Source organism: Pungitius pungitius, chromosome 21 (assembly GCF_949316345.1).
Source record: "Pungitius pungitius chromosome 21, fPunPun2.1, whole genome shotgun sequence".
Taxonomy (NCBI): domain Eukaryota; kingdom Metazoa; phylum Chordata; class Actinopteri; order Perciformes; family Gasterosteidae; genus Pungitius; species Pungitius pungitius.
Window position 1 is genome coordinate 6,137,386 of NC_084920.1, and position 6,181 is coordinate 6,143,566.

A 6,181-nucleotide genomic window follows, 5' to 3' on the forward strand; every position below is an offset into this window, starting at 1 on the left:
CTTCTAATGTGGCCCTGTGACTCAAGTTGACATGTTGCACAATCTTTTAAAGCACCCCCTTTTTTGGCTGCTCAGCTGCGGTGAGGTTTAGGAGATTTAGGAGTAGTTGAATTAAAAGTTTATTAAAGCATAATTTAAAAGAACAATTGCAAAAATTCTATTTAAAAATAAAAATGTTAGATGTTCTTTTTTATTTGTTTGGATTATTTTCTTTCTCTTTCCATTGACAGAAACATATACTAGTATTCTAATTTTAGCATTTGGTTAGTGGATTACATCCACTGTGTATACCTTTCTTGACAGTACGTGAAATACAACCAAGAACACTTTCAATCAAAAACATGACTTTTTTCCGGCAGGATAATATGCGATAGACTTGGTGAGGTTTTCCGGTTTCAAACATCAGGTAGTTCTGAACTTCACCACTGTATTCTCATGAACTACTTCACTACTGCTCATGCACTACTGCACTTCTATCTTGTATGACTTTATATATATATATATATATATATATGTTTATATAAATATGTTATATATACAGTGGTATGAAAAAGTTTGGGCACCCTTGATCATTTTCAAGATTTTCCTTTATGTATCATTGGTTGTTCGGAACAGCAATTTCAATTAAATATATCATATAGCAGACAAACACAGTGATATTAATCATTAATTTGTTATAGAAGATAAACTGTGGCTTCTGCAGGCTTGGTAGAGTTTTACTCGTTTTCTGGTTACATAACTGCGGTTAGAGCTCAAGGTTGTATAATGTTTCATTTTCATTCGGGTGATGAAATGCTAAAAAAACATTCCTCTTCACTTGAACGACATACGGCAGGGACCGACCCTCTGATGAGTGATTTGTACAAGCAGAGGTATAACAACAGGTATTTTCAGCTCTCCGCTGAGAGAAGATGTGCCTTTCATGTTGCTCCAGCTTGGCACTCACAATCTGAAACAAGGGTGCAATTGTGGTTGTCACCAAACAATGCCATTTTTTCCTTCCTTCCCCATATCATCCCTACAAGATGAGCAATTTGTCTGTCATGAGGTCTGGGCCATCAACCCACTTTGGCCTTATTTCCCTGACAACACTGTTATTAGCGGTAAGCTGAGCCAATAGCAAAAGAATCTGCCCACTGTTCAGGAGGCCGGGGCTCTTTTCAGCAATTAATTTGATAAATATATTAATTATGAATCTGGACGACAGTACAATCAGATTGTCAGGCTTCCAGACTTGGCTTTTGTGATAAGTCTGCTTTGAGATTGGGTCTCCTCGGGTTTCGGGAGCTGTCATCCCTGGGGCCCAGCCTCTTATCAGCGGCTGACCCATTCACTGGGTAATTTCCTGTGTGTTGTAATTAAATGGAGGCTTTCTGATTGCAAGTGACTCTCTTTAAGAGGTGCTGCTCGGGTTTCAGGTGAAAGAGATATTCAATGGACTGGCTGTCTCTCGCTGCTCTCTGCGGGACGTTTACCTTTAATGCATCTGCTTTAACGTCAAAATGTTGCTGATTTATGCTGTAGAAGAGCCTGAAAACCCTTTGTTTGTCTATCTGGGTATAATCCAGCACACAAATAGGTAACACTGGTTTGTTTCTTCCCCTTTGATCTTTTTTTTCTCTTCTTGTTGATGACCTGCGAGGTTAACCCAGCACAAAGCGCCGTCGTCGTCCTCCTCGCTGCCTCCTCGCTGCCGTCGTCGTCCTCGCTGCCGTCGTCTTTCTCGCCGGCATCGTCCTCTTCGTTGTCGTCGTCCTCGACGTTGTCCTCGCCATTCGCCGTTGTCGTCCTCCTCTTCGCCGTCATACGTCACCCGACGTATGTCATCATCCATCATCCGATGTATGTACATGTACATACATATGTGTGTATATATACATGTATGTACATACGTGTGTTTGTATGTACATGTACAACGTGTATATATACATATACATGTACATACGTGTGTATGTATGTATGTACATGTACATATGTGTGTATTTACATACTTGTGTATGTATATATGTACATGTACACACGTGTGTAAATATACATTGTGATGAGCGTCCCAAGCCCACATCAGCGTTGCCCTGGAACCTACGAGGAACACCTTCTCACCACTCATCACGAGCTGAGTGGCCACACCTGCAGCTCGTCAGCTCTGCTGCATTTAAGCTGCAGGTTCAGTAGGGACAAGGAGGCCCCCTGGAGAAGACGTAAGGCTAACCCGCTCGTGTGACATTCTCGCGTTTCAGAAAGCAGCGAGTGACCCTACGGCACCCCTGGAGCACTGCACCGACTCCCCCACAAGCGGATTCACTGCGAACACCAGGGCCCGCGAAACCTCACAAGCTGGACCTCGCCTAATTAACTCTACGGTTGTAAATAAAGCTTGCCCTCCGGGGACTTCACTTGAGCTGTTGTGTAGTGTGTTCCTTCCCCCCCGCCACAACATGTATTTACATACTTGTGTATGTATATATGTACTCGACACACGTGTGTGTATATATACATGTATGTATATACATAAACATACGTGTGTATATATACGGCGGCCGCCGTTCTCATCGCTTCCGCCGCCGTCCTCCTCGCCGTTGTCCTCCTCGCCCAACGTCGTCGTCCTCGCGGCCGTCGTCCTCCTCGCCGTCCTCGTTCGTTGTTGTCGTCGTCCTCGCTCGTTGTCCTGGCCGCCGTCTTCCTCCTTGCCGTCCTCGTTCGTTGTCGTCGTCCTCGCTCGTTGTCTTGGCCGCCGTCATCCTCCTTGCCGCGCTGCCGTCGTCCTCGCCGCCGCCATCCTCCGCGCTGTCGTCGTCATCCTCCTCGCCGTCGTCCTCGCGGGCATTCTACTCGCTGCCATCGTCCTTCTCGCCGTCGTTCTTGTCGCATTGTCCTCCTCGCCATTGTCCTCCTCACCGTCGTTGTCCTCGCTGTCATCCTTGCGGTCGTCCTCCTCGCCGTCGTCCTCGTCAACGTCCTCCTCTTCAGTGTCGTCGTTGTCCTTCTCGCCAACGTTGTCCTCCACGCCGTTGTCGTCCTCTTTGTTGTCGTCGTCCACGCCGTCGTCATCCTACTTGCCGCCGTCGTCATTCTCCTTGCTGCCGTTGTCCTCCTCGACGATTCTTCGTTGTCCTCGTCCTCGCTCGTCGTCCACGCTCCCGCCGTCCTCATCGTTCCCGCAGCGGTAATCCTCTTAGCCGCCTTCGTCCTCCTCGCCATCGTCGTCCTCGCCGATGACGTCGTCATTCTCGCTCATCGTCCTCGCTGCCGCCATCCTCATCGCTACCGCCGACCACCAACTTGTACTTGCAACTTATGTACTTTGTACACGGTTGCCATGAAACTGCTCAGTATACTTGATTAAATGAAGTTGATTGTGGTCCGATTGGTCCAAAGCTCGCCGAGACTACCGCACAACTCGTGGTCTCGGTGAGCTTCAGAGGCTTCAAAGCCTGAAGCGTTCTCCCTGGTCAGGTCTAAAAGCTTTTTAATCGTGCGATCATAGGCCAGTACTTGCCTTTTTTAACGCTGCGGTTAGTATTCGCCTTCAAAGTTTCAGCGTAGCCATTAAGTTCGCACACTTGCCGTTTCAGGGTGTGCACTTCATTGTTGGCACAAGAAAGTGAAATATTCACATTGTTTCCATTCGGAGGATGTCCAAGGAGTGAAGCTCCAGCTCTTGGGTTGTTTCTATGGGACATTGTGAATAATGCTTGTGTATTCTTTAAAAAGTTATGGTGTCTTTAAAAAGACGCCTTGAAAAGGGCTAAATGCCCTAAAAAGGGTGGGAGGTTTGTCGGTAAACCAGTCTCTGAAAAATGGTCTACATAAGTCTGTAAAGGACAAACGTCTCAAGAAAATACGGCTCGGTTTGGAATTCAGGGGGCAATGAACTGAATGACGATGTCACAAATTTTATATATGTATATATATATATATAATCACACACACACATATATTGACAGTGCTGTCATTAGCATTATTTTTACTTTTGTGTTGATCTTTTTATTCATGTGACACAGAAAGGAGTTTGGGAAATAAGAATGCAATTCAAAACAGATTTAATCAAAGCATTTATTTAACTTCCCCCTGCGTCATGCAGCTATTAAGCATACAGTTTGTACAAAGACATCCAACACATTGGACAGGGGGCCTTCAGCGTTGCAGCTGAACTTCAGGGACCAGAACACCAGGCTGACGATGACCACACGGTCCAGTCCAGTCAACTCCAACCTCCATGTGGACCTGCAGTTAAAAGGGTTCAGGTTAAAGGGTCTGTTCATCCAAAAGTTGAAGTTCTTATGGTCAACATTTCTACAGAGCTGAGTCATTTTCAGTTAGTTATTTATATTGTGTTGTAAATATCACTGGTTTTATAACTTCATTGGATTCTGGATGAATATGAACAGCTATGACAACAGAAAGAGATGGATTATAATCCCTGTTTTGCCCTTTAGGCATTTAAGTTGAGTTTTTATGCATTTAACTCGGCATGCTTTCAGTTCATGCAGACTCTTATTTTGACGTTTGTTTACTGCGCTAAAACCGGAAGTAGGACGCTATGTAGAATTCACCACGTTAGATAACGCGTTGGAAATTCAAACAGTCATCGCGCCAGAGAAAATACATCACGTCCGTTGACTCCCCAGCAGAAGCATTGCTTGTATGTATATAATCCTCGTTCTGACTGAGTTAACTGTGAAGCATATTGATTTTTGCTGTAAAAGTAATGGTCATGTAAGCTAGGTGGCTTAGCTAATTATAGTGTTTTGCTGTTTGTTTCCTAGTTTCACTCTCTCGTCTTTCATCACTCATCTCATGTGTATGGATTCAGCACAATGTGAAGATAATAAATCTGCATAAGAGGAACTCAGGATGTCTTCATGTTCATGAATAAGAGAGAGTTTAGCTCACTGTTTAGTTGGAGTTGCTACACCTCAGCGAGAACAGTACAGTGAAAAAGCGTAATCCAACTTGAGTTCAACATTCAGGTAAAATGGAAGCAGAAAGGACTGACAATGCATCTGTGCGTACTAGGAAATCAAAAAGCTCTCAGTCAACGGCATCGAGTGCTACAGTAAGGGCACGCGCTAGAGCAGAGGCAGCGAAGGCACGAGCAGCATTCGCTGAGGAAGAAGCACAGCTGAAGGTAGAAAGGGCAGCGAAGGAAGCAGAGCTTCAATTAGGAAAAGCAAAGCTGGAAGCCGAACTAGGCGCACTCGAACTTCGAAGAGAAGCAGCTGCAGCCATTGCCCAAGCGGAGGCATTGGAAGCAGCTGAACTGGATCTAGAAGATTCAATCAAGACCGACATATCTTCTAGGGCAAATTTACAAGGCGAAATTGTAACACGCACTAAAGAATATGTCGAAGCGCAAGCCGAACATAACGTAGTACAAACTCGTGCATCGGCCCATGCAACATTCCCTGCGGCAGCATCGTCAGAAGGGAGCTACATCACATGGGATCCTCCATCAGGACGCAACTTACAGTTACAAGAAAGGCACGAAGAGGTTGAAACCCATAATAGACCATCTGAGCATAACACAGCACCGGCGAAAACCAAGATGATACATCAGCCTCTCAAACCACAACTTAAGACGGCAGCTCCATCATATGTGCCTGTGCACGCACCATACATCCCAAGAGTGACACCTGAAACAGAACACCTGGCACAATTCCTGGCTCGTCGCGATTTGGTGAGTACGAGTCTCTACCAATTCGACGATAAACCTGAAAATTATTTAGCATGGCAGTCATCATTCAGCAACGCTACTACAGGCTTAGGACTCACCTCCACTGAAATGTTGGATTTGCTTATTAAATGGCTCGGACCAGAGTCCGTGAAACACATCAGAAGGATTCGCTCTGTACATGTCAGGAACCCAGATATAGCACTTAAAAAGGCCTGGGAACGCCTCCAAGAGTGCTACGCTGCACCTGAAGTAATGGAGAAGTCCTTTTTTAAGAGATTGGACGAATTCCCAAGAATATCAAACAAAGATTACGGGAAGCTGAGGGACCTAGGCGACCTTCTTATGGAACTTCAGGGTGCTAGAGAAGAAGGTTACCTCACAGGATTGACTTACCTGGATACCGCCAGAGGCATTGGTCCCATCGTGGAGAAACTCCCTCACGGGCTACACGAGAAATGGCTCTCAGTCGGCTCCAAGTTTAAAGAAGATAACAACAGCTACTTTCCT

General features: G+C 45.5%; 1 protein-coding gene across 1 annotated transcript in view; it reads right to left on the reverse strand.

The window, feature by feature from the left end:
• The window catches only part of si:zfos-911d5.4 (uncharacterized), a 22,656-nt gene extending 20,100 nt beyond the window's left edge, over positions 1–2,556 (reverse strand). Inside the window, exon 1 of the mRNA XM_062560173.1 lies at positions 2,519–2,556. The gene's annotated coding sequence lies outside the window, so the exon portion shown is untranslated. The remainder of the gene's footprint in view (positions 1–2,518) is intronic.
• Positions 2,557–6,181: the final 3,625 nt, after the last annotated feature.